Genomic DNA, 22733 nt, shown 5'->3' with positions numbered 1-22733 from the left:
GACCAGCTGCCGCTCCGGCTGCAGGTAACACACGGGACGCCTATCATCCAATCCACACTGACGTAACACGAGTCCTCCGGCTTCCTGTCCAATCACAGGCGCCGCCTCATCCCGTTCTCGCCCAGCGGTTGGCTGAAGCGCGTTTCCTTAGCAACGCTAGTGTGCTGTGGTTACTTGGGCCTGGAGTTCAGATAGGCACAGGCAGGATGCCGGGGAGGACGGTGTGTGAGGCTGGGGACGGGGGACGGGGGACGGTGTGTGAGGCTGGGGACGGAGGACGGTGTGTGAGGCTGGGGACGGAGGACGGTGTGTGAGGCTGGGGACGGAGGACGGTGTGTGAGACTGGGGGGGGGGAAGGACGGTGTGTGAGGCTGGGGGGGGGAAGGACGGTGTGTGAGGCTGGGGGGGGAAGGACGGTGTGTGAGGCTGGGGGGGGGGAAGGACGGTGTGTGAGGCTGGGGGGGGGGAAGGACGGTGTGTGAGGCTGGGGGGGGGGGAAGGACGGTGTGTGAGGCTGGGGGGGGGGGAAGGACGGTGTGTGAGGCTGGGGGGGGAAGGACGGTGTGTGAGGCTGGGGGGGGGAAGGACGGTGTGTGAGGCTGGGGGGGGGGGAGGACGGTGTGTGAGGCTGGGGGGGGAAGGACGGTGTGTGAGGCTGGGGGGGGACGGTGTGTGAGGCTGGGGGGGGGGGAGGACGGTGTGTGAGGCTGGGGGGGGGGGGAAGGACGGTGTGTGAGGCTGGGGGGGGGGGGGAAGGACGGTGTGTGAGGCTGGGGGGGGGGGGGAGGACGGTGTGTGAGGCGGGGGGGGGAGGACGGTGTGTGAGGCTGGGGGGGGGGGGGGGGACGGTGTGTGAGGCTGGGGGGGGGGGGGGAGGACGGTGTGTGAGGCTGGGGGGGGGGGGGGAGGACGGTGTGTGAGGCTGGGGGGGGGGGGGGGGAGGACGGTGTGTGAGGCTGGGGGGGGGGGGGGGGAGGACGGTGTGTGAGGCTGGGGGGGGGGGGGGAGGACGGTGTGTGAGGCTGGGGGGGAGGACGGTGTGTGAGGCTGGGGGGGGGGGGGAGGACGGTGTGTGAGGCTGGGGGGGGGGGAGGACGGTGTGTGAGGGGGGGGGGGAGGACGGTGTGTGAGGCTGGGGGGGGGACGGTGTGTGAGGCTGGGGGGGACGGTGTGTGAGGCTGGGGGGGGATGGTGTGTGAGGCTGGGGGGGGGAGGACAGTGGGGGGGGGGGAGGACAGTGGGGGGGGGGGGAGGACGGTGTGTGAGGCTGGGGGGGGGAGGACGGTGTGTGAGGCTTGGGGGGGGGGAGGACAGTGGGGGGGGGAGGACAGTGGGGGGGGGGGAGGACAGTGGGGGGGGAGGACGGTGTGTGAGGCTGGGGGGGGGGGGAGGACGGTGTGTGAGGCTGGGGGGGGACGGTGTGTGAGGCTGGGGGGGGGGCGGTGTGTGAGGCTGGGGGGGGGAAGGACGGTGTGTGAGGCTGGGGGGGGAAGGACGGCGTGTGAGGCTGGGGGGGGGGGAGGACGGTGTGTGAGGCGGGGGGGAGGACGGTGTGTGAGGCGGGGGGGGGGGAGGACGGTGTGTGAGGCTGGGGGGGGGGGGGGAGGACGGTGTGTGAGGCTGGGGGGGGGGGGGGGGAGGACGGTGTGTGAAGCTGGGGGGGGTGGGGGGGAGGACGGTGTGTGAGGCTGGGGGGGGGACGGTGTGTGAGGCTGGGGGGGGGAAGGACGGTGTGTGAGGCTGGGGGGGGGGGGGAGGACGGTGTGTGAGGGGGGGGGGGGAGGACGGTGTGTGAGGGGGGGGGGAGGACGGTGTGTGAGGCGGGGGGGGGGAGGACGGTGTGTGAGGCTGGGGGGGGGGGAAGGACGGTGTGTGAGGCGGGGGGAGGACGGTGTGTGAGGCGGGGGGGAGGACGGTGTGTGAGGCGGGGGGGGGGAGGACGGTGTGTGAGGCGGCGGGGGGGGGAAGAGGACGGTGTGTGAGGCGGCGGGGGGGGGACGGTGTGTGAGGCTGGGGGGGGGGGGCGGTGTGTGAGGCTGGGGGGGGGGCGGTGTGTGAGGCTGGGGGGGGGGCGGTGTGTGAGGCTGGGGGGGGGGGCGGTGTGTGAGGCTGGGGGGGGGGGAGGACGGTGTGTGAGGCGGGGGGGGGAGGACGGTGTGTGAGGCGGGGGGGGGGAGGACGGTGTGTGAGGCGGGGGGGGGGAGAGGACGGTGTGTGAGGCGGGGGGGGGGGGAGGACGGTGTGTGAGGCGGCGGGGGGGGAGGACGGCGTGTGTGTGAGGCGGGGGGGGGGGAGGACGGTGTGTGAGGCTGGGGGAGGAAGGACGGTGTGTGAGGCTGGGGGGGGAAGGACGGTGTGTAAGGCTGGGGGGGGGGGGAGGACGGTGTGTGAGGCTGGGGGGGGGGGGAGGACGGTGTGTGAGGCTGGGGGGGGAGGACGGTGTGTGAGGCTGGGGGGGGGGGGGGAAGGACGGTGTGTGAGGCTGGGGGGGGGGAAGGACGGTGTGTGAGGGGGGGGGAAGGACGGTGTGTGAGGGGGAAGGACGGTGTGTGAGGCTGGGGGGGGGGAAGGACGGTGTGTGAGGCTGGGGGGGGGGGAAGGACGGTGTGTGAGGCTGGGGGGGGGGAGGACGGTGTGTGAGGCTGGGGGGGGGAGGACGGTGTGTGAGGCTGGGGGGGGAAGGACGGTGTGTGAGGCTGGGGGGGGGGGGGAGGACGGTGTGTGAGGCTGGGGGGGAGGGGGGAGGACGGTGTGTGAGGCTGGGGGGGGGGGAAGGACGGTGTGTGAGGCTGGGGGGGGGGGGGGGAAGGACGGTGTGTGAGGCTGGGGGGGGAAGGACGGTGTGTGAGGCTGGGGGGGGGGGAAGGACGGTGTGTGAGGCTGGGGGGGGGGGAAGGACGGTGTGTGAGGCTGGGGGGGGGGGAAGGACGGTGTGTGAGGCTGGGGGGGGGAAGGACGGTGTGTGAGGGGGGGGGGGGAGGACGGTGTGTGAGGGCTGGGGGGGGGAAGACGGTGTGTGAGGGCTGGGGGGGGGAAGACGGTGTGTGAGGGCTGGGGGGGGGGAAGACGGTGTGTGAGGGCTGGGGGGGGGGAAGACGGTGTGTGAGGGCTGGGGGGGGATGGTGTGTGAGGGCTGGGGGGGGGGAAGACGGTGTGTGAGGCTGGGGGGGGGGGGGGGAGGACGGTGTGTGAGGCTGGGGGGGGGGGAAGGACGGTGTGTGAGGCTGGGGGGGGGGGGAAGGACGGTGTGTGAGGCTGGGGGGGGGAAGGACGGTGTGTGTGTGTGTGTGGGGGGGGGGGGAGGACGGTGTGTGTGTGTGGGGGGGGGGAAGGACGGTGTGTGGGGGGGGGGGGGGGAGGACGGTGTGTGAGGGGGGGGAGGACGGTGTGTGAGGGGGGGGGAAGGACGGTGTGTGAGGGGGGGGGGAGGACGGTGTGTGAGGGCTGGGGGGAGGAAGGACGGTGTGTGAGGGCTGGGGGGGGACTGTGTGTGAGGCGGGGGGGGGGGGACGGTGTGTGAGGCTGGGGGGGGGGAAGGACGGTGTGTGAGGCTGGGGTGGGGGGAGGACGGTGTGTGAGGATGGGGGGGGGAGGACGGTGTGTGAGGCTGGGGGGGGGGGAAGGACGGTGTGTGAGGCTGGGGGGGGGGGGAAGGACGGTGTGTGAGGCTGGGGGGGGGAAGGACGGTGTGTGAGGCTGGGGGGGGGGAAGGACGGTGTGTGAGGCTGGGGGGGGGGGGGAGGACGGTGTGTGAGGCTGGGGGGGGGAGGACGGTGTGTGAGGCTGGGGGGGGAGGACGGTGTGTGAGGCTGGGGGGGGGTCGGTGTGTGAGGCTGGGGGGGGAAGGACGGTGTGTGAGGCTGGGGGGGGGAAGGACGGTGTGTGAGGCTGGGGGGGGAAGGACGGTGTGTGAGGCTGGGGGGGGGGGGGAAGGACGGTGTGTGAGGCTGGGGGGGGGAAGGACGGTGTGTGAGGGGGGGGGGGGGAAGGACGGTGTATGAGGGCTGGGGGGGGAAGGACGGTGTGTGAGGGCTGGGGGGGGAAGACGGTGTGTGAGGGCTGGGGGGGGGGAAGACGGTGTGTGAGGGCTGGGGGGGGGAAGACGGTGTGTGAGGGCTGGGGGGGGAAGACGGTGTGAGGGCTGGGGGGGGGAAGACGGTGTGTGAGGGCCGGGGGGGGGGAAGACGGTGTGTGAGGGCCGGGGGGGGGGAAGACGGTGTGTGAGGGCTGGGGGGGAAGACGGTGTGTGAGGGCCGGGGGGGGGAAGACGGTGTGTGAGGGCCGGGGGGGGGGAAGACGGTGTGTGAGGGCCGGGGGGGGGGGAGACGGTGTGTGAGGGCCGGGGGGGGGAGACGGTGTGTGAGGCTGGGGGGGGGGGGGGAAGGACGGTGTGTGAGGCTGGGGGGGAAGGACGGTGTGTGAGGCTGGGGGGGGAGGACGGTGTGTGAGGCTGGGGGGGGGGGGGAAGGACGGTGTGTGAGGCTGGGGGGGGGGAAGGACGGTGTGTGAGGCTGGGGGGGGGAAGGACGGTGTGTGAGGCTGGGGGGGAGGACGGTGTGTGAGGCTGGGGGGGAGGACGGTGTGTGAGGCTGGGGGGGGGGAGGACGGTGTGTGAGGCTGGGGGGGGAAGGACGGTGTGTGAGGCTGGGGGGGGGAAGGACGGTGTGTGGGGGGGGGAGGACGGTGTGTGAGGCTGGGGGGGGGAAGGACGGTGTGTGAGGCTGGGGGGGGAGACGGTGTGTGAGGCGGGGGGGGGAGACGGTGTGTGAGGCGGGGGGGGGGGAAGGACGGTGTGTGAGGCTGGGGGGGGGAAGGACGGTGTGTGAGGCTGGGGGGGAAGGGGAAGGACGGTGTGTGAGGCACGGTGGTGTGAGGCTGGGGGGGGGGGGGGGTGACGGTAGTGTGAGGCTGGGGGGGGAAGGACGGTGTGTGAGGCGGGGGGGGGGAGGACGGTGTGTGAGGGGGGGGAAGGACGGTGTGTGAGGGGGGGGGGGGGGAAGGACGATGTGTGAGGCTGGGGGGGGGAAGGACGGTGTGTGAGGCGGGGGGGGGGAGGACGGCGTGTGTGTGAGGCGGGGGGGGGGGAGGACGGTGTGTAAGGCTGGGGGGGGGAAGGACGGTGTGTAAAGCTGGGGGGGGGGGGGGGAAGGCGGTGTGTGAGGGGGGGGGGGGAGAAGGACGGTGTGTGAGGGGGGGAAGGACGGTGTGTGAGGGCTGGGGGGGGGGAAGACGGTGTGTGAGGGCTGGGGGGGGGAAGACGGTGTGTGAGGGCTGGGGGGGGGAAGACGGTGTGTGAGGGCTGGGGGGGGGAGACGGTGTGTGAGGGCTGGGGGGGGGGGGAGACGGTGTGTGAGGGCTGGGGGGGGGGGAGACGGTGTGTGAGGGCTGGGGGGGGGGGGAGACGGTGTGTGAGGGCTGGGGGGGGGGGGAAGACGGTGTGTGAGGGCCGGGGGGGGGGAAGACGGTGTGTGAGGGCCGGGGGGGGAGACGGTGTGTGAGGCTGGGGGGGGGGAAGGACGGTGTGTGAGGCTGGGGGGGGGGGAAGGACGGTGTGTGAGGCTGGGGGGGGGAAGGACGGTGTGTGAGGCTGGGGGGGGGGGGGAGGACGGTGTGTGAGGCTGGGGGGGGGGGGGAAGGACGGTGTGTGAGGCTGGGGAGGGGAGACGGTGTGTGAGGCGGGGGGGGGGAGACGGTGTGTGAGGCGGGGGGGGGGAAGGACGGTGTGTGAGGCTGGGGGGGGAAGGACTGTGTGTGAGGCTGGGGGGGGGGGGAAGGACGGTGTGTGGAGGGGGGGGAGGGGGGAAGGACGGTGTGTGAGGGGGGGGAGGGGGGAAGGACGGTGTGTGAGGCTGGGGGGGAGACGGTGTGTGAGGCTGGGGGGGAGACGGTGTGTGAGGCTGGGGGGGAGACGGTGTGTGAGGCTGGGGGGGAGACGGTGTGTGAGGCTGGGGGGGGAGACTGTGTGTGAGGCTGGGGGGGGGGGGAGGACGGTGTGTGAGGGGGGGGGGGGGGGAGGACAGTGTGTGAGGCTGGGGGGGGGAGGACGGTGTGTGAGGCTGGGGGGGGAGGACGGTGTGTGAGGCTGGGGGGGGGAGGACGGTGTGTGAGGCTGGGGGGGGGAGGACGGTGTGTGAGGCTGGGGGGGGGAGGACGGTGTGTGAGGCTGGGGGGGGGGGAGGACGGTGTGTGAGGCTGGGGGGGGGGGGAGGACGGTGTGTGAGGCTGGGGGGGGGGGAGGACGGTGTGTGAGGCTGGGGGGGGGGGGAGGACGGTGTGTGAGGCTGGGGGGGGGGGGAGGACAGTGTGTGAGGCTGGGGGGGGGGGAGGACGGTGTGTGAGGCTGGGGGGGGGAGGACGGTGTGTGAGGCTGGGGGGGGGGGGAGGACGGTGTGGGGGGGGGAGGACGGTGTGGGGGGGGGAGACGGTGTGGGGAGACGGAGGGGGAGGGGGGAGGGGGGTGCTGGGGGGGTGGAGGATGGGGAGGGGGGGGATGGAGAGAGGACAGGGAGGGGGGATGGAGAGAGGACAGGGAGGGGAGATGGTGAGAGAACGAGGATTGAGAGAGGACGGGGAGGGGGGAACGAGGGAGGGTGGGATGGGGAGAGGCTGGGGAGGACAGAGGGAGTAGGGAGAAAGGACAGGGAGAAAGGACAAAGGGGGTAAGGAGAGAGGATGGGGGGAACAGAGAGGGGGTACGGGGTATGGAGAGAAGAGGGGGAGGGGATTGAAGGGGTATGGAGAGAGGTTTGGGAGAGGGAGAGTGAATGGGGGAGATTACACACAGCCAAGCCACACCCCTAACCCCTCCCAGACTTATGCCCCCACATTGTATGGTGCTTCCACACAGTATAATGTCCCCACAGTTCCCCCCACATGGTACAATGTTCCATCAGTGCCCTCCACCCAGTAAGAAACCCTCACACAGTCCCCCCACAGTCTGATGCCATCTCGGTGCTCCCACAGTCTGATGCCACCACAGTGCCCCACATGGTACAATGTCCCCACAGTGCCCCACACATTCTGATGCCACCACAGTGCCCCCCACATAGTACGATCCCCTACAGCGCCCCTTAGCATGCTGCACTCTTTCAAAAAAATAAAACTACTTTTTTATACCCGTTCTCAGTATGAGGGGTCTCCTGTGCTGGGGCGTGATGTTGTGACAACATTGCGCCTCCTCACAGACCTCAGGTGACACAGGTGAATGGTGGAGCTCGCGGCTCCCTGCTCCACCATTATATTCAACTACCTGGTGAAAGCAGGAGATGCCGCCAACGCCTAGGAACAGCTCCCCAAATGTGGCATTGCCCTGCTGCATCCAGGACGGTTGGAATGAGGGTCCCAAATGGAGTATGTTGGGACCAGCGATTGTAGTGTGTAATAGGCTGTGATAACTATTAGGGTGAGTTCACACGTCCTGTAATCATATGTTAGAAGTGATCCAGCAGAGATCCGTTGTCAAAATGATTTCTGCAGGATCCGTTTTTTGTTTAACATGAAGGACGAATCCGTTACCTGATCGCTATTTATCTTCCAGTTGTAATGGATCCTGTAAGAAAATAACGGATCTGTTACAAATGTAAGAATGACAGACGGCTAAATAGTGATCAGGTAACGGATCCGTCCTCCATAGACTCCATTGTTAAAAAAAAAAAAAACGGATCCTGCAGAAATCAGTTATTTAAGAACGGACAAAAAACTTGTGTTTGCAGAACTTTTTTCCCCAACAGATCTCTGTAGGATCCGATGTAACAGATGATTACAGGACATGTGAATTCAGCCTTAAAGGGGTGGTCCTATGCAAACAAGTTATCACCTAACCTCAGGATTGAACGGTGGAGATCCGACTTGTGGAACCCACTCCGATCGGAAGAGCGGGGAACTTGCATCCCTGTTAGTGCTCCGCACACACGCCTGCCCGCCGCTCCATTAATTTCCTATGAAGCTGCGCTCGGCTTTCTCTGGCAGACTCAAAGAGAATGAATGAAGCGGTGGTCAAGCAACCGACCCTATACTCCATTCTAAAGGGGATATAACTCCTTTTCTGCCCATCTATGGGAGTCTGTTATGATTTGGTCACCGTGGATGATCACAAAAATCCCATCAGCAGAAAAAACACAAAAGTGGTTGAAACCTGAGCTGACTGCAATCCCCTGTCAGACCACAGTAGAAGTAGCCGTGGAGCGTTCCTAAACACACCTAGACGGCTTGTCACAGCCAGAGAAACTTACTACACCTCACAGATAGAAATGAGGAAACCTATCTTGCCTCAGAGTAGTCCCCAAAGGAATGGCAAGCCCCCAACATATAAAAGCAACGATGATGTAAGAAAGCAATACACAGATAGGAAATATAGATTAGCAAAGGCGAGGCCCGACTTCCTAGATAGAACAGGATAGGACAGATAACTGATTGCGGTTAGTGCAAAACCCTGCAGAAATATACCAATCGCCTGATAAGAAAAATACTGAGACCACTAGGACTCTTCCCCACTATATCAGGTACTCTTGTAAATAATGGGAGAAACAAAATACCAAAAAAATCACAAGAAATACAAAAGTGCAAATAATCAAATAGAACAGGGAGAATCTCCATTTTCTTGCTGTGGGGCCTGCGAAGGGGAAACCCCCATGCTCATCAAAACAGAAAGACAATTCCTCTCCTGCAAGAAAACAGACTTTAAGCAAAACAAAAAGAAAAACAAACACCCTTAGGTGTGGATCAGGCAATTAAGCAAATAACTTGCAACTTATCTGGAATGGGACAGGCACAGGATAAATGGAAGGACAAACTCCAAGCCAATTCAGAGACAGAGGAAAAACATCTATCACCGGCCCCAGCCAGCAGACACTGCGCTTCTATATAGCCCAGGCTGATCTGCAATTGGGCTTCCCAAACTCCCGATTAACTCCCACACCTGTTGAGGCACAGTCAGCTTCACCCCCAGTCCTGACCACCAGGGGGAGCTCCAAACCATCAGCCCTTCGAATGACAATCACAACAGGAGTCCCATCAGCGAGACCCTCACCGACCAGTAAGCTACCACTTATTCTGAGTATCAGCAATAACATACTTTCAAAGAACAAACCCTTTAAATATAAGAACGTATGAAATCTAACACTATTTATCGCACATTATCAATGACAAAAATAAAATGAAATCAAAGTGTCTGGCACATTATGTTCAGAAGCACTGCTACTGATGGCCACTAGAGGGTGCTCAATAAACACCGCTGACCCTACAGCTGGCATCACATTATTTGCACTTCCTACAAAACATCCTACTTCTAAGAATCTCACAGCGTCCAAGTTGATATATTAAGGCTACGTCCATATATTACAACCTTATTCAGGGAGAATGGAAGGAATATTCAGTTGAAAATTTCTGCAACAAAATCTGCGTTGTGGGAATTCACCCTAAGGTCCCCTTCACATGTCCATTAAAAAAAAACGTAAGTGTTGAACGGTCTGTTTTGTCCATCCAAGTGCTATCTGTGACACGTACCGAGAAAAAAGCGCTTCACACTGAAATGAATGATTTGGATGTGTAAAAGGTCTGCAAAAACAGAAAATGATAGATAGACAGAGAGATAGATAATAGATAGCTTGTACATCTATTTAGCCAAATAAATACATTATTAAATGGCGGGGGTGTTCAGTCCCCCCATTTTTTTTAAAACCAGCGCAGGTAAAGCAGACAGCTGGGGGCTGGTATTGTCAGGCTGGGAGGGACCATGGTTATTTGGCCCTTCCCAGCCTAAAAATGTCAGCTTGCAGCTGCCGCAGAAGTGGCACATCCATTAGATGCTCTAATTCTGGCGCTGTAGCCGTCTCTTCTCGATTGCCCTGGTGCAGTGGCAATCGGGGTAATGGTAGTTAGGGTTGATGTCAGCTGTGTAGTGACAGCTGGCATCTTTCCCTGGTGAAAGTACTGGATAGGGGTCTATCAGACAGCCCCATTACTAACCAGTAAGAATAAAGGTTAAAAAAACACAAAAAATATTCCATTTTAAGAAAACACTCCCCAACTCGATCCCTGGTTCACCAATTTATTAAAATAATGCAACAAAAAAAACATGCAGATCCAAAGTAGTCCACCAAAGTCCACAATGGAAACCTGAAAAACATAAAAAGAGAAGTAAGGAAATAAAAACAAGGTATTTTCAAAAATTCACCAATTTATTAGAAATCAAAGATCCCAGCTCTGACGTAATCCAGGGGTTGCCATGCCGCTCCTCTATTACCTCCATCAAAATCTATGGAGCCTCAGAAGGAAGCGCAGAACGAGGCTCCATGCACTTTGGGCAGCAGCCGGTCCCGGCACACGCTGCACTCTGCTGTTGGTGTTCACACGTCCATACAGTCAGTCGCAGTGCCAATAACACTCACACCAATCTTATTGATTAGGACCGCTCAGAAGCAAACTCACAACTATAGCATATAGAATTGTATATAACCTAGGGGGTCCGACATCAGAAGGAGCGGCAAAGTCAATTTATCATATAAATTATCCAGTTTTAATATCATCTCCCTATCTGTGCAGTAGGACGCGGCTCTAACCCCGGCACAGTCCACAGATCTGGATAAGGTCACTCCAGGAGAGGAAGGCTACAATCCAGAAGACCCTGCCTGGTGGAGAGGAAGGCTACAATCCAGAAGACCCTGCCTGGTGGAGAGGAAGGCTACAATCCAGAAGACCCTGCCTGGTGGAGAGGAAGGTTAATATCCAGAAGACCCTGCCCGGTGGAGAGGAAGGTTACAATCCAGAAGACCCTGCCCGGTGGAGAGGAAGGTTACAATCCAGAAGACCCTGCCCGGTGGAGAGGAAGGTTACAATCCAGAAGACCCTGCCCGGTGGAGAGGAAGGTTACAATCCAGAAGACCCTGCCTGGTGGAGAAGAAGGCTACAATCCAGAAGACCCTGCCTGATGGAGAGGAAGGCTAAAATCCAGAAGACCCTGCCTGGTGGAGAGGAAGGCTACAATCGAAAAGACTCTGCCTGGTGGAGAGGAACGCTACAATCCAGAAGACCCTGTCTGGTGGAGAGGAAGGCTACAATCCAGAAGACCCTGCCTGGTGGAGAGGAAGGTTACAATCCAGAAGACCCTGCCTGGTGGAGAGGAAGGTTACAATCCAGAAGACCCTGCCTGGTGGAGAGGAAGGTTACAATTCAGAAGACCCTGCCTGGTGGTCTCTGATTAGCGCAGCCGTATGACCACTCAGATTGAGTATATTTTGCATTATAGGATATTTTATATGTAATCTATGGGTCTTTCAGGACGGGGCCAATGAGTTCCAAGTGCTAGCAAAACCCTAAATGCAAATTTGAATGTAACTAGAAGAGCAGATAGTCTTCATGGATGCAGGAATAATATCATTGCACTTTGTTAATCAGTAGATAGAAAGGTATCAACCTCTGAGGGATCTTCATGGGAAGAGTCTATACAGGTCAGAGGATGCAGCTGCCCATTGGGTCTGAGGGGTCACAGCAGTGCTGCCCCATTATAAGGGGGAGGCGCGGCGGGGCAATGCAGACTATTCACACTGTCCGAGTGATGTTACACAGTGATTTTCGGGAGAATTCCCATTCTGCAGATTTGGATGCAGAAAGTTCTTCAGCGGTCCCATTTATATCCAACCATCACATTCAGATAAGTAGAACCTATAGTCAGGCTCAGAACTTTCTGAAGCTCCATACTTTGTCCTGAATATAGAAATCATCCCTTCACTTTACAATCTGTGCATGGAGATGTCTATAGAAAGTCATTGCACACAATGGTATAGATTTTCCCTTGGAGCACAGAAGCTTCAGTTACACCATTCCTTACAGGTTGTCACTGCGGAGTTGTCAGATATAATACGCCCTATAGAGCCGTCCGTACAGAGGATTGCACGTGTAGCAGATCTGCTGTATATTTCCATATTGTATCCACAGCTAATCGAGGTGGTACAGGCTAATGTGCCACAGAACTCACTATACAAAGAGAAGAAAACGCAGTGAAATTCCGCAGAAAGAATTCACATTTGCAGATTTTAAGATTAACTCCGCTTGACAATTTTCAGCATAAAGAATCAACACCTTCGAAATGTGGAGCTGGAGAAGGAGGTTGTCAATACCATGGATGGCAAGAAGAACAAATAATCCAACTCTGGATCAAATCAAGCCGGCCAGACACCAAGATCACATCATACGAAGAGAGCAATCACTGGAGAAGGACACCATGGTCAGAAGAATAAAAAGAACAAGGTGAAGAGGAAGGCCAGCAACCCGAGAGCTTGATACTATTAAGGTAACAGAGGAGAAGACCCTGGTGGACCTATCTAGGCGGAGAAGACTCTGGTGGACCTATCTAGGCGTAGAAGACCCTGGTGGATCTATCTAGACGGAGAAGACCCTGAGGGACCTATCTAGGCGGAGAAGACCCTGGTGGACCTATCTAGGCGGAGAAGACTCTGATGAACCTACCTAGGCGGAGAAGACCCTGGGGGACCTATCTAGGCGGAGAAGACTCTGATGGACCTACCTAGGCGGAGAAGACCCTGGTGGACCTATCTAGGCGTAGAAGACCCTGGTGGACCTATCTAGACGTAAAAGACTCTTGTGGACCTATCTAGACAGAGAAGACCCTGAGGGACCTATCTAGGCGGAGAAGACCCTGGGGGACCTAACTAGGTGGAGAAGACCCTGGGGGACCTATCTAGGCGGAGAAGACCCTGCTGGACCTTTCTAGGTGGAGAACACTCTGGTGGACCTATCTAGGCGTAGAAGACCCTGGTGGACCTATGTAGGTGGAGAAGACCTTGGGGGACCTATCTGTGTGGAGAAGAACTTGGTGAACTTCCCTAGGTGGAGAAGACTCTGGTGGACCTATCTAGGCGGAGAAGACCCTGGTGGATCTATCTAGGAGGAGAAGACCGTGGTGGACCTATCTACCTACAGAGCATTCATCCATCAAGTCGCCATGGCTCGAGAATGAGCTGAAGGCCATTAAAAAAAAAAGTGGGTGAGGCTTTATTAAGTCTCATTTACCTTGCTGGTGCTTTATTACACGGTTGCCTTTCTGCAAGCAAATCCATATTGACTCCCCTAAATGTGCATTTACCCTTCTTTCGTAGACTTCACTCACTGCTATACTATGCCGGTGTCTTCCTTACACATCATGCAAGAGCCGCTGCTCCTTCCTATGTGACTCTACGTCTTTGTCTCCATCTTGTGAATGTAACAATATCCTGATTATACAATAGGTAAATCCAGATTCCTGAGCAGACTGGCGATGTGCGGAGCCGTCCAGCTTCTCTGCAGGCTGGATGACACCGGGCCTCTGGGACCGGAGCAGCAGTGCTGACCCTCCTCGTTCTGCAGCCATTACACTTTTGTCTATTTTGCTTTCATCCTGTGAATTTGGCTGTAATGTGGTTTTTTGGGCCCCCTCAGTGACACTTGCGTTTCACACCTGTGGCTGTTGATTGTCTTCAGGATGCTTACATCTGGATAAAAATCAGCTGACAAGGAGCCAAGGAGAGCGACAATCAGCGGAGTGCGGCTCACACACAGAGAAAATGCTTCCTCTCTCAATCCTCCTGTCTGCCATTAGCCGCGCACAATCTTTATGACGAGCCAAAGAACTGAATTACTGAAGGAAGTCAGCGCTTAACGCAAGAACATGTTTAAGTAACAACGACATCTGAGTCAAGAAGTCGGTCCCCAAGATGTTCTTTAAGACGTCGGAGCGTCTTTATATAAAGTGTAATTACAATTAAAGGAGAAGGGGAATCAAATAGAAATAGAAGCCGCGCGCTACAAACTTTTAGACAGTGATTGGGTGCAGCGGGGTTAAAAGGGGCTGAGAGCAAAAAGGGCAAATCAGTAATAAGGATAAACACAAAACACGCACAGGTTCCACGACACGACATTACAGCGAAAAGTGTCCAAATCTACACCACGACATCCCTGGATCCACCTCCTCTTCCGATGACAGAGTTTCCATGATGTGGGAGAATTCAGGAGCTAGAGGCAAATAAGTGCAGGGGCAAACACAACTCACAGGGCCCAAGAGCAAAACTGGAAAAATGTCCCATTTGTAAAATAGGGGAAAGAAGTAAAATGCTCTAAAGAAAGTGCCAAGAGTGTCTATTCCAGCACTCGTGTCAGATGCCCTATGCAGTCTACACAGCAGGAATTCTGCAGTTGCATCCCCCTCCTCTCCGTCTTACCAACATAGATTTTTTAATGACTGAGAATGTTTGTGCAAGTTAACAGGAACTTGACAGAGAAGGAGTACAGACGCATTGCGATGCCATTTCTAATAAGATATATTATAAAGTTTCATACAGTGTGTCCACCCATATTCTGTTCACCGCCATTAACTTAAGAACGGCGGCAGCTATAGGCATAGAAGTGGTGTCTAGGTATAGTAAAGTAGCCATGCGCTACGCAATGAAAGCACCTATAGCGCCACCTGGTGGAAAACAACGGAGTTAGAATTTTTATCTCGAAAACGGAACGAGATAGAGAAAAAAAGTGAATTACAAAGTTGCAGGGCATCATCAATTCAATACGAATCGACACCTTGCATACAGAAATGTTATGATATGAAACCCATGACCCCCCCAATACATTGAATGCTGGTCACGCATATGATGCTCATGTAACTTTGATGCTCACAGTGTCCCCCGTCAGTTGCAATGCACATCTGGCCTCTGCACAGCATACTGTATCTTGCTGCACGTTGTGCAATATGGTAGGTGACACGTTTGCACAAGCATCTGTGATACGTCGTCGTAGGTCCTGCAATGTTGGTGGAGGGGTCGCATACACCTGCTGTTTGATGTGACCTCACAGAAAGAAGTCCAATGGGGTCAGGTCAGGTGAGCGGAGGCCACTCCACACAGCCACCATACCCAATGACTTGTAGGAAGGTCTCCATAAGGTATCGCTTCACGTCCACAGCCTTGTGAGGTTTACACATTCTAATCATAGTATTTCTGTATGCAAGGTGTGGATTCATATTGAATTGATGATGCCCTACAACTTTGTAATTCACTTTTTTCCTCTATCGTGTTCCGTTTTTGAGATAAAAATACTAACTCCGTCGTTTTCCACCAGGTGGCGCTATAGGTGGTTTCATTGCATAGCGCAAGGCTACTTTACTACTACTTTACCTAGACACCACTTCTATGGCTATAGCTGCCGCCGTTCTCAAGTTAATGGCGGTGGACAGGAGATGGGTGGACACACTGTATATTTGCAGTTGAAAAAGAAAAGAAAAATATGTGAAAGAAAAATGGAGAGAATGCTATCTGCGCACAGCATTGCTATATGAAACCCAGGGCAGACCTCCATAGTAAGTTGAAAGTACCAGATATTGTGATTCGGTGCCGTCCTCCCAGTGAGCTGCCGGTGTCTCTCCCAAATACAAGTCTGGCGGATCACAATGGTGAGCAAAAAAGAGTAAGGAGTCAGCAGGTAACCAGTGCTCCAGCGAGGCCACCACCAGCAGGTTAAGAAGTTTTAATAAAAATATTAATTAAAAATACAACGTGTTTCGGCTTCATCCGGCCTTCATCAGGTTTGTCAAACAGCTGGACCGCCTGATTATCAAGGCAATCGTTTTTTCTCTCCTAAATTCTCAGTTACTACTGATTTTTGCTAACACTACTTTAAACATAATGGTCAGACGGCATTGATCTGGGGCTGTATCTGGGCCCCGCTGTTATGTTACGGTCAGACGGCATTGATCTCGGGCTGTATCTGGGCCCCGCTGTTATGTTACGGTCAGACGGCATTGATCTCGGGCTGTATCTGGGCCCCGCTGTTATGTTACGGTCAGACAGCATTGATCTCGGGCTGTATCTGGGCCCCGCTGTTATGTTACGGTCAGACGGCATTGATCTCGGGCTGTATCTGGGCCCCGCTGTTATGTTACGGTCAGACTGCATTGATCTGGGGCTGTATCTGGGCCCCGCTGTTATGTTACGGTCAGACGGCATTGATCTCGGGCTGTATCTGGGCCCCGCTGTTATGTTACGGTCAGACGGCATTGATCTCGGGCTGTATCTGGGCCCCGCTGTTATGTTACGGTCAGACGGCATTGATCTCGGGCTGTATCTGGGCCCCGCTGTTATGTTACGGTCAGACGGCATTGATCTCGGGCTGTATCTGGGCCCCGCTGTTATGTTACGGTCAGACGGCATTGATCTCGGGCTGTATCTGGGCCCCGCTGTTATGTTACGGTCAGACGGCATTGATCTCGGGCTGTATCTGGGCCCCGCTGTTATGTTACGGTCAGACGGCATTGATCTCGGGGTGTATCTGGGCCCCGCTGTTATGTTACGGTCAGACGGCATTGATCTCGCGCTGTATCTGGGCCCCGCTGGTATGTTACGGTCAGACGGCATTGATCTCGGGCTGTATCTGGGCCCCGCTGTTATGTTACGGTCAGACGGCATTGATCTCGGGCTGTATCTGGGCCCCGCTGTTATGTTACGGTCAGACAGCATTGATCTCGGGCTGTATCTGGGCCCCGCTGTTATGTTACGGTCAGACGGCATTGATCTCGGGCTGTATCTGGGCCCCGCTGTTATGTTACGGTCAGACGGCATTGATCTCGGGCTGTATCTGGGCCCCGCTGTTATGTTACGGTCAGACAGCATTGATCTCGGGCTGTATCTGGGCCCCGCTGTTATGTTACGGTCAGACGGCATTGATCTCGGGCTGTATCTGGGCCCCGCTGTTATGTTACGGTCAGACGGCATTGATCTCGGGCTGTATCTGGGCCCCGCTGTTATGTTACGGTCAGACAACATTGATCTTGTGTGTATCTGGGCTCCGCTGTTATGTTACGGTCAGACGGCAATGATCTCGGGCTGTATCTGGGCCCCGCTGTTATGTTACGGTCAGACGGCATTGATCTCGGGCTGTATCTGGGCCCCGCTGTTATGTTACGGTCAGACGGCATTGATCTCGGGCTGTATCTGGGCCCCGCTGTTATGTTACGGTCAGACGGCATTAATCTCGGGCTATATCTGGGCCCCGCTGTTATGTTACGGTCAGACGGCATTGATCTTGTGTGTATCTGGGCCCCGCTGTTATGTTACGGTCAGACGGCATTGATCTCGGGCTGTATCTGGGCCCCGCTGTTATGTTACGGTTAGACGGCATTGATCTCGGGCTGTATCTGGGCCCTGCTGTTTTGTTACGGTTAGACGGCATTGATCTCGGGCTGTATCTGGGCCCCGCTGTTATGTTACGGTTAGACGGCATTGATCTCGGGCTGTACCTGGGCCCCGTTATGTTATGGTCAGACGGCATTGATCTTGTGTGTATCTGGGCCCCGCTGTTATGTTACGGTTAGACGGCATTGATCTCGGGCTGTATCTGGGCCCCGCTGTTATGTTACGGTTAGACGGCATTGATCTCGGGTTGTACCTGGGCCCCGTTATGTTACGGTTAGACGGCATTGATCTGGGGCTGTATCTGGGCCCCGCTGTTATGTTGCAGTCAGACGGCATTGATCTGGGGCTGTATCTGGGCCCCGCTGTTATGTTACGGTCAGACGGCATTGATCTCGGGCTGTATCTGGGCCCCATTGTTATCTTGCGGTCACATGGCATTGATCTTGGGCTGTATCTGGGCCCCGTTGTTATGTTACGGTCAGACGGCAATGATCTCAGGGTGTATCTGGGCCCCGCTGTTATGTTATGGTTAGACGACATTGATCTCGGGCTGTATCTGGGCCCCGTGTTATGTTACAGTCAGACGGCATTGATCTCGGCCTGTATCTGGGCCCCGTGTAATTTTACGGTCAGACGGCATTGATCTCGGCCTGTATCTGGGCCCCGTGTAATTTTACGGTCAGACGGCATTGATCTCGGGCTGTATCTGGGCCCCGCTGTTATGTTACAGTCAGACGCCATTAATCTCGGGCTGTATCTGGGCCCTGTTGTCATGTTACGGTCAGACGACATTGATCTTGTATGTATCTGGGGCCCATTGTCATGTTACGGTCAGACGGCATTGATCTCGGGCTATATCTGGGGCCCATTGTCATGTTTCGGTCAGACGGCATTGATCTCGGGCTGTATCTTGGCCCCTCTGTTATGTTACGGTCAGACGGCATTGATCTTGTGTGTATCTGGGCCCCGTTGTCATGTTACGGTCAGACGGCATTGATCTCGGGCTGTATCTGGGCCCCGCTGTTATGTTACGGTCAGACGGCATTGATCTCGGGCTGTATCTGGGCCCCGCTGTTATGTTACGGTCAGACGGCATTGATCTCGGGCTGTATCTTGGCCCCTCTGTTATGTTACGGTCAGACGGCATTGATCTCGGGCTGTGTCTGGGCCCCATTGCCATGTTGCGGTCAGACGGCATTGATATCGGGCTGTATCTGGGCCCCAATGTCATGTTGTGGTCAGACGGCATTGATCTTGGGCTGTATCTGGGCCCCGTTGTTATGTTACGGTTAGACGGAATTGATCTCGGGCTGTATCTGGGCCTCATTGTCATGTTTCGTCAGATGGCATTGATCTCGGGCTGTATCTGGGCCCCATTGTCATGTTTCGTCAGACGGCATTGATTTCTGGCTGTATCTGGGCCCCATTGTCGTGTTTCGTCAGACGGCAATGATCTCTGGCTGTATCTGGGCCCCGTTGTTATGTTACGGTTAGACGGAATTGATCTCGGGCTGTATCTGGGCCCCATTGTCATGTTTCGTCAGACGGCATTGATCTCGGGCTGTATCTGGGCCCCATTGTCATGTTTCGTCAGACGGCATTGATCTCGGACTGTATCTGGGCCCCATTGTCATGTTTCGTCAGACGGCATTGATCTCTGGCTGTATCTGGGCCCCATTGTCATGTTACAGTCAGACGGCATTGATCTCGGGCTGTATCTGGGCCCCATGGTCATGTTACGGTCAGACGGCATTGATCTCGGGCTGTATCTGGGCCCCATTGTCATGTTACGGTCAGACGGAATTGATCTCGGGCTGTATCTTGGCCCCTCTGTTATGTTACGGTCAGACGGCATTGATCTCGGGCTGTGTCTGGGCCCCATTGTCATGTTGCTGTCAGACGGCATTGATATCGGGCTGTTTCTGGGCCCCAATGTCATGTTGCGGTCAGACGGCATTGATCTCGGGCTGTATCTGGGCCCCGTTGTTATGTTACGGTTAGACGGCATTGATCTCGGGCTGTATCTGGGCCCCATTGTCATGTTTCGTCAGACGGCATTAATCACGGGCTGTACCTGAACCCCGTTGTTATGTTACGGTTAGACGGCATTGATCTCGGGCAGTATCTGGGCCCCATGGTCATGTTTCGTCAGACGGCATTGATCTCGGGCTGTATCTGGGCCCCATGGTCATGTTACGGTCAGATGGTATTAATCTCGGGCTGTATGTGGGCCCCGCTGTTATGTTACGGTCAGGCTACATCAGAAGGTGCGCAGTGAAAACCATTTGAAAAACCTGTACCGTCTGGCCTTATATCTGAAGGCAGATATATCAATGCCACAAGCTACGTACATGGTATCTTTACGTGTCCCCTGCCTTATCATACACACCATAGCTATGGTGGAACCAGAAGCTGACGTGCAGTACGGCCATCCATCCAGCAATGACATATGAATAATCCATGGAAGGAACAGAACTAATCTACTTGTAATTCAGTCTGTACTGAGAATGTGGAGAACTTCGCTGCAAGTTTGTGCTTTTCAGTAAGTTTGGAAATTGTTTTGGAAATGTCCCAAGTTGGACGAGATTCCAAGCGGAGCCAGATAGACTCTGCCAGTGCAACTTAATGTCTCGCGCAGAACAGCTGTGGTAGGAAAGAGGAGTAGACGTTTCCACCGCCATCTCCGCCACTCCTACTGTGTGACCATATACAAGTGGCTCATTCCTGGGGCACCCCCAGACTTTATCTCTGTGCTCCCGCACTCTGCTCCCTTAATGTTCCTCCACCCCTCTGTGTGACAGAGGAATAGTAATTGTTACTGCATGTTCATTGATTGCATTGGACCCTTCTCGGTGGCAGCAGATGGCTGGGTCATCTGGGAAGAATAAAGCCATCTATGGATTTCCACTGAGCAGAAAGGCGGAATATTTCCATTTACTGGGAATTACTGAAGATCTCCCTTTCCTCTTTTTCTTGGTGACAAAAATTTGCTGCTGTAAAGAAGACGTCCGGAAGAAACCTGGTGGTGCTCATGGTAGTGTTATCAATGGGGAGGTATGGGGGGGACAGTGTCGGCAGCATGCTCACTGACATATACAGGAGCTGCTTTCATCCACCGAGGTAACAACAAATAGAGAATAGGTGTTCCGCAGACGTCCATGTTTTTCAGGTACGAGAAATGAAGACAGAGTCTGGTCAATGTTTTTCATGAGATTTTGAGCAGAAAGTCATAAAAGTTTGGTCCCAGGTTCATAAGTTTTTTTGGATGAGAAGAAGAAATAAATTCTCCAACTTCTCCTATCAACCAGTCTGAGCAAAATGTACAGCACAGGAATGACCTCTGATTGTTGTCCAAATTTATCACATGGACCAATAGACTTTCCATGGCAATTTCGGCCCGATTATTGGATCAATATCAAACATTAGTGATGAGCGGGCACTACCATGCTCGGGTGCTCAGTACTCGTAACTAGTGATGAGCGGGCACTACCATGCTCGGGTGCAGTACTGGTAACTAGTGATGAGCGGACACTACCATGCTCAGGTGCTCAGTACTGGTAACTAGTGATGAGCGGGCACTACCATGCTCGGGTGCAGTACTGGTAACTAGTGATGAGCGGACACTACCATGCTCAGGTGCTCAGTACTGGTAACTAGTGATGAGCGGACACTACCATGCTCAGGTGCTCGGTACTCATAAAAAGTGTTGAGCGGGCACTAACATACTACTTGTAATGAGCAGTCGGATTCACGGATGGGCGCGACTTGTGTACTGAGTGAAATGGAAGTCAATGGGGAATTCGTCATTTTTTCCGAAGACCTTCTGGAAAAATGTTTGAGTTCCCCATTTACCTCTGTTACACTTAGTAGATGAGTTGAGCCCATCCGAGCGTCCGACCGGCTCGTTACCAGTACTAAGCACCTAGGCATGGCAGTGCTCGCTCATCACTATCAAACATGTCTCCACAATTTTGCAGTGAACACAATAAATAATAAACAATAAAAAAATCAGATATGTTAAGGGGGTTTTCCTGTGTAAAATAAAAAGTCTGCAATTGCGCTATGTGTCCCTCTATGTGACTGCAGACTTCTGAATCCTCCCAGCGCACACACTGTGGATTCGCCAGTTTCTGAGACGGGAACGGCGGTCACATGACCGCGAGTATGTGATATGTAGATCCTGGCCAAAACCCAACTAGTGGGCACGGCCTCGCTTAATACAAATGTTTTGCGCGAGGTCACGCTCACTAGTCGGACGTGACCACTCGACGGATGCCCTGATCTAGGCTGCGCCAACTAGTCGGGTTCTGTCCGGGAATCTGCGTTCCTCGTACTCATGGTCACGTGACCGCTGTTCCCGTCTCACAAATTAGTGAATCCATAGTGTGTGCGCCGGGAGGATTCATATGTCTGCAGTCACATAGAGCACTGCAGACATCAATTTAGACCGGACAACCCCTTTAACGCTGACATTACTGAGGCATCGCAGGGGCCAGCGAGACCCTGGTCAGATTTCGGCTCGGTCCGCCATGTGAGCTCCTTTGTAGCAGGAGTTGATTCACGGTGGATAATTCATTACAGGAAAGTCAGATAATTTTGCAATTTTAGCCTGAAAAAAAAATATGTTTTTAGCTTAAAATGACTAATTGCGCCAATTTTTATTACCCCAGTTCTGTAATTAATCCAGTAATCGCTCCGCACGCCATTACATTCACATAAGTAGGCTCGCAATTGATCTTGACAAATATAATGACGCTGGTTAATTCTCTGCCCGGGCTGAGAACATTCCCTTAAAAAACCCATTAAAAATGGGATTTTACTAATCGTGATTTTGGAGAGATTCATTAGCGGGTGGCGTGTCCTGCGCTGCCGCAATCTTCACGTATTACATCAATATACAGGTTTTATTCCGCTGCCGGCTGCCGACAGGAGAAGTCATAGACTCTGATTTAGGAAATAAACTGATAAATGAATGAGATCGGAGATGGCGGAAACTTTCCACTGTATACGACAAAACTTCAGAATTAAAATCCACACCGCCACTGGTGCGAGGAATAAATATTCCGCCGCTAATTTAAGGGAGGTATAGGTAAATAATTTTATTAGCAGCACATTTGAGGCAAGAAGTAATTTCATGGGCTGCAGAGATGGAAGTTTGTTGGGGAATGGCGTTAAATTACTATCTGGTGTACAGCCTCTGCAACGTCTGGGAGGCCACTTGGTGGCAGCAGAAAGGAGAAGATAGCGGAGATTATAGTCGTGGCTGGCGGCAATGCAGAATATTAATGTGGAACGTAGCATAGAACGCAGAATTGTGTATCAATGAGAAACAGTGTCCGACAGATTCTATAGACGCAAAAGACTCGTTCTGGTGTTTGTTTTCTTGTGTCCTTTCGCCGGCTCCTGCCTGGATTTTTCGGTGTCATCTGTTCCTCTGTGGATCGCGCTGTGGAGCGCCCCTGAATCCATCAGGGCACCAGAAGGTACTGCATCCTGTCAAAGATGCAGGGCTTATCCCCAGGGACCTGGAAGACCACGGCCGGTAACAGAAAAACACAT

General features: G+C 55.5%; 1 protein-coding gene across 3 annotated transcripts in view; it reads right to left on the bottom strand.

The window, feature by feature from the left end:
- The window catches only part of TMEM218 (transmembrane protein 218), a 108195-nt gene that overhangs the window by 10517 nt on the left and 74945 nt on the right, over positions 1–22733 (bottom strand). For 2 of the 3 annotated variants that reach the window (XM_075328094.1, XM_075328093.1), the window contains exon 1: positions 1–96. This exon is cut by the window's left edge and continues 10 nt beyond it. The exons of the other annotated variant lie outside the window; for it this stretch is intronic. The gene's annotated coding sequence lies outside the window, so the exon portion shown is untranslated. Of the gene's footprint in view, positions 97–22733 lie in introns of those variants that run through there. 3 annotated transcript variants of the gene reach the window in all.

The sequence above is a fragment of the Anomaloglossus baeobatrachus genome, chromosome 11 (assembly GCF_048569485.1).
Source record: "Anomaloglossus baeobatrachus isolate aAnoBae1 chromosome 11, aAnoBae1.hap1, whole genome shotgun sequence".
Lineage (NCBI taxonomy): Eukaryota > Metazoa > Chordata > Amphibia > Anura > Aromobatidae > Anomaloglossus > Anomaloglossus baeobatrachus.
Note: the sequence above shows the minus strand (reverse complement) of the source record. Positions and strands in the feature narration are given on the sequence as shown.